Here is a 14,741-nt window from a genome sequence, read left to right on the forward strand (position 1 = left end):
TCTAAACACATTTTTCCTTGCTAAAACACAAGTTGCAAAAGAACTCTGCTCATATTCTCAAATGAAAGCTCATGTGATGCAAAATGCTTGCCACAGTCAGCAATATTTGAACACAATGAACACACCTGGCGTCATTCATTACACACAACGACTCAAAATTGAAGACACCTGTTGCTAATGCTGTGACCACATGTATAAAAGCAAGTTCAGAGTGCACAGTTTCCAAACAAACACAATGGATGAAGGCAGAGTCAGGGGAAGACGAATCCGAGTCAGAGGAGGGAGAGGAGCTGGCCATGAAAGAAGAGGAGCAGGCCAACGAGGAAGAGGAGTTCAAATCAGAGGAGGAAGAGGAGCAGGCCAACGAGGAAGAGGAGAAGGTCCAGGAGGGAGAGGAGAAGGTCCAGGAGGAAGAGCAAGACAACCTCGCACCATCATTACAGACGAGATGCGAGCAACAGTCATTGACCATGTCATTGTCCATGGCATGACAATGGCTGAAGCAGGACTAAGAGTCCGTCCAAACCTGAGTAGGTTCACCGTGGCCAACATTATCAGGGCATTCAGACAACACAACAGGTATTGTACTCTATTGCTTTCTTTGTCACAATACAGTTTTACAAGCCTGTGAAAGTAGTCTATTGGTTTCAAATCAGTTGTTATTGTAAAACATGTCAATTGACAACACATGTTTCTGTCTTTAGAGTTGAAAGAATGCCACATAGAGGTGGGAGGGCTGCCATATTTACAGCGGCACAAGAAACCCTCATTGTGGATATGGTTCGTGAGAACAACCTCATCAGACTCCGGGAGATCAGAGACAAAGTCATTGCCGATAATGTCAACTTTGAGAGCATTGATGATGTCAGCTTGGCCACAATAGACCGAGTTCTCCGGCGCCAAAAGATGCGGATGAAACAGGTCTATAGGGTTCCCTTTGAGCGCAACTCTGCGCGACACAAAGACCTACGTTACGAGTATGTGCAAGTAAGTATACATCCATGTTCACAGTACAGTTAGTGGACATACTGTGTTGCTCAGTGGCCTACATTACTTCTGGACAATACTGTGCTACCTGATTGACTGTTGTTCTGAACACCTGTGCACTTTCACATTTTCACAGAGGATATTACAGTTGGACGCGATGGCCAGACCTCATGAGTACCTCTTCCTGGATGAGGCTGGCTTCAACTTGCAGAAACGAAGGCAAAGAGGCCGTAACATCATTGGCCAAAGAGCCATCACTGAGGTTCCTGGCCAACGGGGGGGTAATATTCTTTTTATTCTTTTTATATTCTAATATTCTCTTTGTGCGGCCATGGGTTCGGAGGGGCTTGTCCACCGGCATGCTGTCCTTGGGTCTTACAACACCCAACGTCTCCTCACCTTCCTAGAGGAGCTAAAAGACATCCTCCTGGACCGCCAACAACACCATCCTGGGCCCGCACATCCCATTTATGTGATCATTTGGGACAATGTCCGCTTCCACAGAACAAACCAAATCAGAGAGTGGTTCACCACCAACAGTAACCAGTTTTTAAACGTCTGTCTGCCACCCTACTCCCCTTTCCTGAACCCTATACAGGAGTTCTTCTCATCGTGGAGATGGAAGGTTTATGACAGACAACCATACACTAGAGAGAACCTCCTAAGGGCAATGGAGCTGGCCTGTGCTGACATCCCAGTGGAGGCCTTCCAAGGATGGATTCGCCATTCCAGGGGGTTTTTCCCGCGGTGCCTGGCAAGAGAAAATATAGCCTGCGATGTGGATGAAGTGATGTGGCCCGATGCAGCTCAGCGACATGATGCCGCACAGTGATTGTGGTGTGAATAAAGTAAATAAAAAAACTTCACACCCTGAACATGTTTTCAAGAGTTGTTGTGTGCAATAGATTCTGTTTTTGCATTGAGTTGTGTTACAGTAGTGTAGATGCAGTATTTTCTATAGATTTATACTCTTCATATGAAACTCACAAATCTAAATGCCTAATCCTCTACAGAGATCTAAGAAGATCCGTTACTGTAAAGTTTCTAAAAAAATATGCATTGGCAGTTATGAAACAAAGAACCTTCTCACAAATTGAGCATTGTGTTTTCAATTGTTTTGCTGTAGTGTGTAATGATGTGTATAGTGTTTACATTTTTGAAAGCTTCGAGCTGCTCTTTTGGTGTGAAAGTTTGAGTTTTGAAGTGAGAAGGTGTGGTTGTGTTTATGTAGCTTTAGAAAAGAGTGTTGTGTTTAGACATTGGGGAACATAGAGGAAACGTTTGTGAAATGTGTTTTAGCATTTGAGAAAAACTGTAACATTAAGTAAACATTTCAGGAAAGATCTGTGAAGCATTTCAATTTGGTCAAGTTTATGAAATCCCCAGACTTCACTCCCATATAAAAGAAAAGGCACTATAAGCTGGTCAAATAATTCACATTGTATATCAACAGGTAACTGTAATCTAGTAACTCTGTTTTCCAAGGAGAATAAAGCTCTTTTAGCTAGTTTAACTTGCTTAGCTATTGCTTTATCAAATTGTCTATTAAAATTAAATAATGTTCCAAGATAGTCATACTCAAAAGTAACTTCTAATTTATCTGAACCAAACTTAAATTCTGGGAGTATCCGTAATTTCCCCCTAGAGAAAATAACAACCTTTGTTTTGTCTGTGTTGACAGTTAAATACCAGTTTTTACAATAAGAAGCAACTGCATTTAATGTGGCCTGTAATTCTGAAGGAGTCTCTGCCAGTACAATCGTATCATCCGCGTAAAGCAGGACATATAATTTCAAATTTATCCCTATTTCACCATTCATCACATTGCGGCATTCCGTTGAGAAAAGTTGAAGTCCGTTGTACCATTGACTCACATATTTTTCAAAGTCATTTAAATATAGTGCAAACAATAGTGGTGATAAATTATCCCCCTGACACACTCCTACATTACATACAAATTGTTCAGATAAATCATAACCAGCTCTTACACAAGATTTGGCATTCTCATAAATATTATGTATCACATTTAATACTCTTCCGTTTATACCAAGTGCTACCAAATCAAACGCTTTTTTATAATCAACAAAAGCACAATAGTCTTTTTTTCTTATACAAGTACCATTCAACCAGTGAGTGAAGAACAAAAATATGGTCAATGGTTGAAAAGCCTTTCCTAAACCCTGCCTGCTCTTCTCCAAGAATTCTTTCAGACTCTATATAAGCAGTTAGTCTGTAATTTATTACAGCCGTAAAAAGCTTACCAATACAACTAAGTGAAGTAATACCTCTGTAATTTTCAGGATCATCTACTGGTCCCTTGTTTTTGTATAATGGTTTTATCACTCCTAAACACCAGTCAGTGGGGACTATACCTGTTATCAGTACCAAATTAAAGAATTTTACTAAAATGTTCAGCATTTCCAAAGGGGAGTTCTTTATATATTCATTTATAACTTCATCAATACCATTTGCTTTTTTTTATTTTTTTTACCATTCGCTGTATTTCTTCCAAAATAAACAAATCATTTATGCATTCATTTGTAGGAGAGGTGACTTGTCTGAGGTCAAATTGCTGGTCTTCTGGTGTACAATTATCACTCGATTTTTGGCTGAGTTTCTTAAAATATTCAGCAAAGGTTTCTACAGATAGATTTCCTAATCTTCCAGATGGTTTACCTGCATTTAGAATAGACCAATATTCATTACTATTAGATTTCTTAAGTGTACGAAGTTTCCTATGTAAAGAATCATAGAACTGCCTTGAACATTTTCTTATGATGGATTTATACTTTCTAGCTATACATTTTATTTCAACTTTACATTGAGCAGAGCGGTTAAATTTAAATATATTCATGGATTTAAAATATTTTCTACGGGCCTCAACACATTCAGCATTAAACCAGGGTTTTCTCTTTTGTAGTTTTTTTGACGTTCTACCAAATTTGTACAGATCCTGACCATATGCCTTACATAAACCCAAACTTTTAGCAGGATCTACCATAATGTCACATATACCTTTACTAATATTATTTATTTCAACCAGATTTGTATTGGAAATATTAATCGCATCAATCATTGAATCATACATTTTTATAACTTCTAAATTAAAGATTTCTTGGTATGTGGCTTTTAGGTCAGATTTCCATCGGTGTTTAAACATTAAATGGGCCATGTGTCTATTCTCTTTTTCGGGATCATAATAAGCAGTATCTGTAAGAGTTTCACACTTATGAATACCCAAGTTATTAGCTCTTATAGTTAAACTAATAAGGCAATGGACATCTGACAAACATTTGTCCAAGGGATCAACACAAAAATAGATAATCTGTGCTAACAAACAAGCTGACACTATGGCATAGTCAATAACGCTGTTACCATTATAGTTAAAACAGGTGTAACGCCCAATGCCTTTATCAGACCCAAATCTTCCATTTACAATCTTCAACTCTGAACTTTGACGTAATTAGGCTGTGACTGTTATTATTAGTCATTAAATCTTCACTGACCCTCTGTAGATCCATCAAAGAAAAATCATTTATGTCACTGTTTAAAAGCATTTCGCCATCAAAAGACAGCCCATTTCTAATATTCGTTCCTACGTCACCTACATTTAAGAGTCACTCAGAGTACCAGTTCTTGAATTGAAATCACCCAACATCACTATTGGTAAACTGTATTTACTGTTTATAAATGAAATATCTTGGGAAACATTTCCAAAATAGTCTTTGTTGAAAAAAATAGATCCTTCATGTGGCACATAAACTGTTCCCAAGATGAATTCAAACCCAAAAGCTGCTTTGGCCACTTTAGTCCACAGGATGGCATCAGAAGTAGTGTCTCTTATCTCCTGAACATAATTTGCAAACTCATTTTTAACTAATAGACATACCCCATGTATACCACCATGTTTATAACTTGATTTCTTCTTTTCTAGCATGAAAGGAGTAAATCCATCACAGTCTGATTTACAGATATTATCTGTTTTGGTCTCTGTTAAACAAATAAAGTCATAGTCTTTAATGTATTCTGTAAGAATCCCAAGTTGAAATTTAGCACGTAATCCACACACATTTAGTCCAAGGAATTTGATATCTGTCTCCTGTTTAGTCTTAAATCGACCAGAAGAATTTTTACAAGTTACATCCTTGATACAAGTTGCATGTAGTGAGGGGTCAGCGCTGGCCTAGGGGAAGTCTACATAAATCCCGACACTTTGGGCTTTTTCTGCAGACCATCCCAGTTTGGACATCAGCTCGTCACCGGAGTAGATGGTTTTCTTCACCTCTTGATCGTTGTCCTTAATGATGCAACAGATGTTACCGTCCATTGTCCAGGCTCTTTTAATCTCTGGATCCATCCTCACTTGTCTCAGGATCTTTCCTCTCAAAGACGTAAGGTCTTCCTCAATAAAGACTCTGTTTTTCCCATCAATACTCCTTAGACGTTTTTTGTTTCTCATGATTTGAAGTTTGGTTTCATACCTGACAAACTTGACAAAAATGTTTCTGCTGCAGTGTTGATCTTCAGCCTCGTGCACTCTTCCACGTTTCCCTGGCAGACGGTAGCTTACGCTGATGTCCTGCTCTTTCATCTCCACTGCCATCTCGGCTGCCAGATCAACTACTACTTTCTTTGTGTTCTCACCGTTTGTTAACGGGATTCCTCTAATGATAATGTTTGTCTTGCGAGTAGTTTGCTCAACTTTGTCATACTCAAACTTCAATTTACTTATCTCCATCACAGCTTTGGTCGCTGCTTTCACAGCTGACTCTTGTCCTCTTCTGATCATGTCCATGTGTTTTCCCCACTCTTAGAGCAAGAGTTTAGTAGATTCATTTACAGCCGCCGTCACTATGGAACTTATTAACGGAGTCAGCGCATCTATAACTTTTGGGACGATTTCTTTAATTAAGTCGCCCATGCTCAGGTCCTTGCCAGCACCCTCCTTTGATGCTGACTGCCTTGTGTTGTGAGCGCCGCACGTAGTCAGCTTCTTCTTACTCAATCCGTCAGCCAAAGCACTCGTTCCGTCAGAAACTGCCTTGGTAACTGCATCAGCTATCGATTCTTGAATACTTTCATTGATATCGTCCGTATTTTCTTCGGTTTCTCCAAACTCTCTCAGAACAGTGAACCTGCTGTCATTCGGTGCCGCCATCTTGTTTTTGATGACATGTGGATGTGCCAGTCTGTTGGATGTGCCGGTACTGTTGTTGCAATATGCGTTTGAAACAGTGAGGCGCCAGAGTGCGCTATCCGTTTGAATGCAATATATGATTTCAACATTAGATGGGAGAAATTCCTACACACTGTGGCTTTAATGATGCAGTGGTAATATTTGTCAGCAGCACTGAATGGATTTGAGGACAGATCATATGAGACACACTTAGTTCAAATAAACACAAGAAATTTGTGCTCTATATAAAGGATCAGCGCTCAGTGAATAACCTCCTAAGCCCTATGATAAGCTATTATGGCAAGGCTTAACTATACAGACCAGTGAGCAGTGATAACTAACACATCTTTGGGGTCATCAGGTGGGAACCTCCTTTCACCAGTGTTTTGTCTAGTTGGTCCCACCTCCAGGAGGCTAGACAGTGATCTCTGGCATCCCAGAGACACTCCCCTAATGCCAGCTCTCACTGCTCCCCGCACCGACCCAACAACCTCCTTTGCCTTACATTACACATGGCTGATCTCCAAAAGTAGATCAGGAGCCAGAGCCTTCAGCTATCAGGCTCCTCTCCTGTGGAATCGTCTTCCTGTTACGGTCAGGGAGGCAGACACCGTCTCCACATTTAAGACTAGACTTAAGACTTTCCTCTTTGATAAAGCTTATAGTTAGGGCTGGCTCAGGCTTGCCTTGTACCAGCCCCTAGTTAGGCTGACTTAGGCCTAGTCTGCCGGAGGACCTCCTATAATACACCGGGCACCTTCTCTCCTTCTCTCTCTCTCTCTCATGTCCTATTACTGCATCTTGCTAACTCGGCCATTCTGCATGTCACTAACTTGGCTTCTTCTCCGGAGCCTTTGTGCTCCACTGTCTCTCAGGTTAACTCGTATTGCAGCGGTGCCTGGATAGTGTGACGTGTGTGGTTGTGCTGCTGCCGTGGTCCTGCCAGATGCCTCCTGCTGCTGCTATCATTAGTCATACTTCTACTGTTATTATACACATATGATTATTGTCACATATATATACTATCAGATATTAGGGATGTCCCAATCCAGCTTTTTCCACTTCCAATCCGATACCGATATTACAGCCTTGAGTTCTGGCCGATACCAATACCGATCCGATCCAAGCACGTATTATACATATTCACTTATTTTGTTGTCAGTCATGTTAGAAAAGGTTTGATCAAGCGATATTACTCTAACAAGAAGAACTACTTAATCGGGTTAGTTAGAATGATCCACAACAGTTCGTATGAGAAACTGACCTGTTTATTGTTACTGTTACTGTTTAAACAAGCAATAGTCCATCCATGGCTCCAGTTTCACTAATTGTGCCCAAAACAATGCCATCAGTGCTCTTTACTTAAACAGTAAAAGTGTAAACCAAATAAAAATATCACTCTCAAAAAACCAGAGCAGAAAACAAATAGTCAGTTAACTAAATTGACCGCTACTCTTCCTACCCTCCGTGTGTATCTGCCGTCTGCATGCTGGCCTGGTGGATTGATAGTAAGAGCTGGAGCGGATCACTGGAATGGACTGCTTGAATTGCGGAGCGCTAGGCTGGCCGGAAAACCTGGATCGGACTCCGTGAAAAACTGGATCGGAGTTCTTGGATCGGCATTTTTCCATGCAGTCCGATCCGATGCCGATGTACGTTTTTTGCTAATATTGGCGGCTGATCCCGATCTGAATATCGGATCGGGATATCCCTATCAGATATTAATATATACTTTCAATATATTGTACCACAGTAACCAGAACTATAATTATAATATTATTACTTTCATTAATGTTGTTGTAAGCTACTGTCATTACCATCTGTCCTGCATCTCTCTCTGTCTCTGTCTCTCTCTCTTTCTGTGTCATTGTGTCATACGGATTACTGCTAATTTATTTGTGAGGCTAATTGTGATTTGTGATATTGGGCTTTATAAATAAAATTGAAATTGATTGATTGAGAAGTATGACTAATGATAACAGCAGCAGCAGCAGCAGGAGGCATCTGGCCATCTAGTCATACTTCTCAATCAATCAATTTCAATTTTATTTATAAAGCCCAATATCACAAATCACAATTTGCCTCAAATAAATTAGCAGTTATCCATATGACACAATGAGACAGGAAGAGAGAGAGACAGAGACAGAGACAGAGAGAGATGCAGGACAGATGGTAATGACAGTAGCTTACAACAACATTAATGAAAGTAATAATATTATAATTATAGTTCTGGCTACTGTGGTACAATATGCTGAAAGTATATATTAATATCTGATAGTATACATATGTGACAATAATCATATGTGTATAATAACAGTAGAAGTATGACTAATGATAACAGCAGCAGCAGGAGGCATCTGGCAGGACCACGGCAGCAGCACAACCACACACGTCACACTATCCAGGCACCACTGTGATATGAGTTAACCTGCGAGACAGTGGAGCACAAAGGCTCCGGAGAAGAAGCTGAGTTAGTGACATGCAGTATGGCCGAGTTAGCAAGATGCAGTAACAGGACATGAGAGAGACAGAGAGAGAGAGAGAGAGAGAGAGAGAGAGAGAGAGAGAGAGAGAGAGAGAGAGAGAGAGAGGGAGAGAAGGTGCCTGGTGTATTATAGGAGGTCCCCCGGCAGACTAGGCCTAAGTCAGCCTAACTAGGGGCTGGTACAAGGCAAGCCTGAGCCGGCCCTTACTATAAGCTTTATCAAAGAGGAAAGTCTTAAGTCTAGTCTTAAATATGGGGACGGTGTCTGCCTCCCTGATCGCAACAGGAAGATGATTCCACACTCCTAACTACCAGGTCCTTACTCCCAGATAACAACAGCTCTGTCCTGACCTTGGTACATTTAAATTCCTCTTTTAAACTAGATACTGGCAGCTGAAGTATCCCTTTTCCATACAATGCAACACTACTTATACACCTAGGAGCGCCCAACCACTTCCTAATATAGCAGCTAACCAACCTTTCAATTTTCTCCGAAATGAATATTGAATGAATGAATTCAACTTTCCTGGAAGTTCTGATTTATCTATTCTGTCCAGTCCTTTAGCCACATCCTTTCTAAATTTCACCACCTGTTCCTCATCATTCAACTCCACATTGTACCACCTACCTAAGGTCTTTACTGACTTTTCCCTAATTGTTGGGATTTCCTCATCATCTATGACAAACTTTCTATCACTTAACTTCCCTCTACGTATTGAGATGCTTCTAGACTAGAGGCTGACATTTTTTCGGGAGTCCCACGGGTCACGCGATTCCTGTGGGATTCCCACGGGATGGGAATCAGTTTCACTATTCTTCACGTGATTGGGACGGGATGGGAAAAAAAGTCAACGGGAGTGGGCGGGACTGGGAATCATAATTAGGCCTGTCGCCATATGCGATAAGTTGGGTAATTGCACGGTAAATTAAAAGGGATTAATTGCCATATTCATGCATGTTTGTTTTCCTCGTCTCTCTCCACCAAAGAGACTGGACGACAAGAGCGTTCACTTCCGTGCATCGTCTGGCAGCCAGGTGAGTTGGTTCATTAGCGTAATGAACGGAGGGAAAGCTCTTGTCATCGAGTGTCTTTGTCTCTGTGGGGGAGGCGGGGCCATGGGCTACACACACAGTGCGATCCTCGTGAGGGGAGACGAGACGGAGAAGAAAACAGAGAGTTGAGCGTAAGAGAAAGACAGGGAACTTGTTCCTAAACCAAATGCCACGGCCCCTGTTGGGGAGTGTTTTGGATTTAAACCAAATGACAGAGGGCAGTCCAGTAATTTGGACGAGCCGGTGTGCCGGGTTTGTTCTAAAACCATCTCAACAAAAAGAGCGAATACGACCAACTTAACTGCACACCTGCTACAACAGTAACATGCTGCTCTAACACTGATGCTTTAGTATTAATAATCTAATGATGCCATATATAGTATTATCAGTCAGAGGAACCAAACACTACTTTAACTGCAATAATTTAACTACATTTTTCTCTCTCAGAACTGGTTCTCATGACGTGTTGTCTGACCACATCAGAAATCAAATGTGCTTGTCATTCTGAACAGCATCAAGGTGGAGTGAATGTTAAAATAATTAGGCAATAAACATCAAAACACAACATTAGATGTCATATTTGGGTTTATATTCAACTAAGGTAGGCATTGTGTGAGCCATGTACTATAGATATATATATATATTTTTACTGTAACTGAAACACAACACGGGAGCGGGATGGGACGGGAGTCATTCTTGTGGGATTGGGACGGGACGGGATTTTTTTTTTCCTTTTTCATGGGCTTGGGACGGGATGGGATTATTTCTGTGGGAGTGGGATGGGACAGGACTGAAAATGCTTCGGAATAGGTACTCAGAACGGCCCCGAGAGACTCCTGGCTGGGACTTGGGGATTACTTGGTGCTGATTGGATGAGGAGGCGGGATGTGAGGTTTTGTAATTACTATGGTTTTCGTAGATTAGCTGGGCTAACCGTTAGCTGTTAGCCGTTAGCAGTGTCTGTATTAACTTATTAACTCAATATACGGTCCATGAATTTTTTTTTTTTTTTCCAGCGGGTATCTTAGTTACAACATGATTGAGCTAGCAAAGCAGTTTTGTGTTGCTATGTGTGGTATTTATTCAGTTTTGGGAAATCACGATGTCTATGAAGCATCAGTAGTGGCTGCAGCTGACAGGGACAGCTAACAGCAGCAGCAAAGCTAACATCAGGACGTCATCTGTTAAAAGCCTCCCGTTGTCGGATATGACATGAAACTACTCCAGTTAGCTCAATCATGTTGTAACTAAGACATCTGCTGGAAAAAATATTTTTTTCACGGACCGTTTATTGAGTTATTGAGTTAATACAGACACCGCTAACGGCTAACAGCTAACTACGTCCCTATGTTGCCCCGGTCAAAATGGTCGCGCAACGATTACGTCACATCCAGAGCCCGGTAACTTTACAGGAACCTTCCTCCTATTCCGCTCTCTCAGTGGAGACACGGCGGTTGAGAGGGCCGAGTGAGAGGACGTTCCTGTAGTAGTTCTTGCCCCCCCCAAATAGTACCAGGAACTTCTTCAGTGGAAGAAGTATTGTTGTGGTCACTAGTGTCATGTCATCCATGTAAGCCCTGACTGGTGGAAGAAACACCCAGTTCTGCCGTCTCTCCCAAACTACTACCCACTTGGAAGCCCTGATGATTACTTCCATCGCCATAGTAAATGCTAATGGAGAAATTGTACACCATAATACCTGTTTCTAGCCTCTGCCAACCTGTTGTGAAACCTGCCGTACTTAGACACAACCTAATATCCTGAAAATATGCTTGCACTAATTTAACAACTACCTGTGGCACTTTGAAGTAGTCAAATGCACTCCAAATGAAGCTATGTGGTACTGAACCAAACGCATTGCAAGATCTAAAAATATTACATGCAGGTCCCTTTTTTAAATCTTCACTGCCTGAATCTGGTTCCAGGTTTTATAAACCTGGTAGGGACTCCATTAGGCCCTGGGGCCGAAGAAGCCTTTGCACGCCTGACAACCTCCTAAACTTCCTTCCACCTAGGTGGCCTGACATCCACCTCATGCTCTATCCCTTCTAATGGAGGGATATCCGGTGGAAAACCTACTATCCTATTCTTCTCTAAATCTGAATATGTATTTCTCAAATATTCTTCAACCTCTAGCCTTGCTGTTTTAAGCTGCCCTCCCCTTTACTGCTAAACAATCATTTAACAAACTTAAAAGGGTCCCTGAAAAAAAAGCTGTCCTTGCATATTCCTTCTTCCTCCTCTTTTTCCTGAGATGCTCTGCCCTTCTAAGAGCTGCTAGCCTGGTTCTCAACTCCTCTTGCAACACATTAATTCCCTCCCTTTCTTCTTCTGTAGCCTTTTCCCACTGCTTTCTTAACTGTCTCCTTTCCTTAACCAACTTCTCTATTTCTCTTTGCCGCCTAGACTTACCTGACTGTACCCTCTCACTCCTCTTTCTCTCATGCACCCCAAACCTCTCTGCACCATATGAGTAAATTATATCTCCCATGTTTTCTAACTTTTCTATTGCATTTCCTCTTAGCCTGCTTAAGATTACTGACAAGTCTCTATTAACTATCTCCCATTCTTTACTGTCATTTGCCCTAGGCCATCTAACTCTAACCTTTTGCTCCATGGTTCTCTCTCTGACTGGCCTGCTAACCTTGGTGTCACCTGCATCCCCTCTTAGTACCTCCTCCTCCTCCTCCTTTTATTGAAGTTACTTTCTGCCAGCCGCAAGGTCAAATAAACACAAGAAATTTGCGCTCTAGATAAAGGATGAAGACGGCTGATGATCGGATGGCTTGAACCGCCGGCTCTCTTGCTGTGAGGGATCCGGGTGCACCGGGGCTGGAGAGGCTGGAGGCAGAATGAAGCGCTGGTTCGGGGTGGACGCTGGCTGCGAGTGGAGACTGGCCGGCTGCATGTGGAGGCCTGCGGTGATGAGGACGTTGACAAGGCGGAGACTGAGGCATATCCAGGGACTGAAGCAAGGTGCACGTGGAAAGCTTGGCTGGAGTAGCCGGGGACTGCGCGTGGCAATCCGGGTGTACGTATGCAAAGTGTCCCGAAGAAACAGATCATATTACGTGTAGTTTGGGCCCGTATCTTGAATCCGTACACGACACTGAGCTCGAGATTGGAGATAGGAACGAAGGCTGAAGTTGTGCGTTGACAATACTGACTTAAAAGAAGTGCAGTTTCCTGAACTGGAGGACGCGATTTCGCTGCTGCTGAGGAATCGCACAAGGCTGTTACTATCAACAAGAGACTGCATAGTAAAAAGGTAAGGTGAGCGATTGCCAGAGTGAAGATTCTGCCTAAAATGATGGCTGGTATCAGCAGAAGAGAGAGCAGATTTAAAATTTTGCAGTGGCATTCTGATTGGCTGAGAGATCGTTGCAAAGCGTGATTGGATAACTAGAGGAGTGAACACCCATAGTCAGCTGATTAGAGGGAGTAGTGAGAGTGGGATGGAGAGAAATGTGAAAGAGTGAGCACAGAGGTCTTCCTAATTAAACTTACGCTGAGCTTCTCTTGAGGAGCTTTAGCAAGTCTGACAAAATAACCTGTAAATTTTATCAAATGAGGTTTGAGACTTCACTTTTTTACAGAATGCCTGTTACAGACTGAGTTTATGGAGTTCTGGCCATGGATGGATGGATGCTGACCATGGTCCAATGCTTCATCCACATCATGTGGAAAAGGTAGAAAAAAAAAGGTCAAATTTACCAGGATTATAACATGTGAACGTTCATGTCACAGGACAACTAATAAAAAAATTGTACGATTGCAGCACTGATCCTGAAAGGGTTAAAATACTATGTCCATTGACAATAAAACACTATGTCCATGAAATTAGAATGAAGTTGCCTCGAGCAATGTTTTCCACTCATAATTATAACTTGGATATTGATATGAAAGGTGCTGTATTTCCAAGCTGGACATTTCCATCCACACAGACACACTGACAGTATGGCAAACATTTTGGTCTGCAGCTTTGGTCCAGACTGCTTCAACAACTACTGAATGGATTACCAACCATACACTTTGATACGAAACACTGATGTTTTCCTCAGGTTGAAACCAAAGCATTAGTTTGTCAAGTCCTTTGTTTTGTGGCCATATACCTGCATAAGTAATAGCATTCCCTTCAGCCTCAGCTGTAATTTGCTTACTGAACACGAAGATGTAGACCATGGTACTGTACATATGGTGCATTCCATTTGCCTCAGAAGTCGGAGGTCGGAGCACCTGGGTTGATCGCGTTCCAGTACAAGTTGAAAAACCAGGATGGAAAACCAGGATGTTGTTAGCAATGCCAGTCCAAGCCAGGTTAGCCATTGTTAGCAGTACCAGTTGATAACAAAGCATTAGGCTGTATTTTGCACAAACACTACAGCAACATCACACACAACAGCAGCAGACAACTACAAGAAGGTGGCTGACGTGCCGACGTATTGCGGTAAGCGAGTTGTGTCATTTCCGGTGTTTCTGTGACAGCGTCTCTGTACTGCTCTGGTGAATTCTACTAGCCTGCTTTCTCACTACAGTTGCTTTAATGTTGCTTTAACGTCTACTCCAAGTCTTAACCCACAATGGTTCTGTTTAAGCACTTATAGCTCTCCTTCTTTCTACGACTTTCCTGCTAATCGATTAGCTGTTGTTTGCACGTTACTAGCCTTGGTAGCTACATTAGCTTTACAGTTAGCGATGGCTTCTCCCTCTGCTCTTTCTTGCTCGGTGTGCCAAATGTTCAGTCATGCCTCTGCCTCCTTTAGTGACAGTGGTAATTGTAACAAGTGTGGCCTATTTGCTGCGTTGGAGGCGAGGCTTAGTGAATTAGAAGCGCGGCTCCGCACCATGGAAAACCATTCAGTAGCTGCGGTAGTAAGCCAGCCCCCTGTAGCCGGTGCGGAGCCACATAGCATAGCCTTAGCCTCTGCTAGGTGTCCTCCGGTAACTCCGTTCACCCAGGAGGTTGGGTTACGGTTCGCCAGAGGCACAGCTCCAAGCCGAAGCCCATGGCTCACCACCAGCCTGTTCACGTTTCCAACC

The 14,741-nt window shown here is 42.2% G+C and overlaps 1 pseudogene across 1 annotated transcript; it reads left to right on the forward strand.

The window, feature by feature from the left end:
- On the forward strand, window positions 1–1,555 carry LOC144458343 (uncharacterized; annotated as a pseudogene). Its single transcript, XR_013487835.1, has 3 exons — window positions 1–579; window positions 705–987; window positions 1,124–1,555. The product of XR_013487835.1 is annotated as an uncharacterized LOC144458343 (transcript).
- Window positions 1,556–14,741: the final 13,186 nt, after the last annotated feature.

This window comes from Epinephelus lanceolatus, chromosome 17 (assembly GCF_041903045.1).
Source record: "Epinephelus lanceolatus isolate andai-2023 chromosome 17, ASM4190304v1, whole genome shotgun sequence".
Lineage (NCBI taxonomy): Eukaryota > Metazoa > Chordata > Actinopteri > Perciformes > Serranidae > Epinephelus > Epinephelus lanceolatus.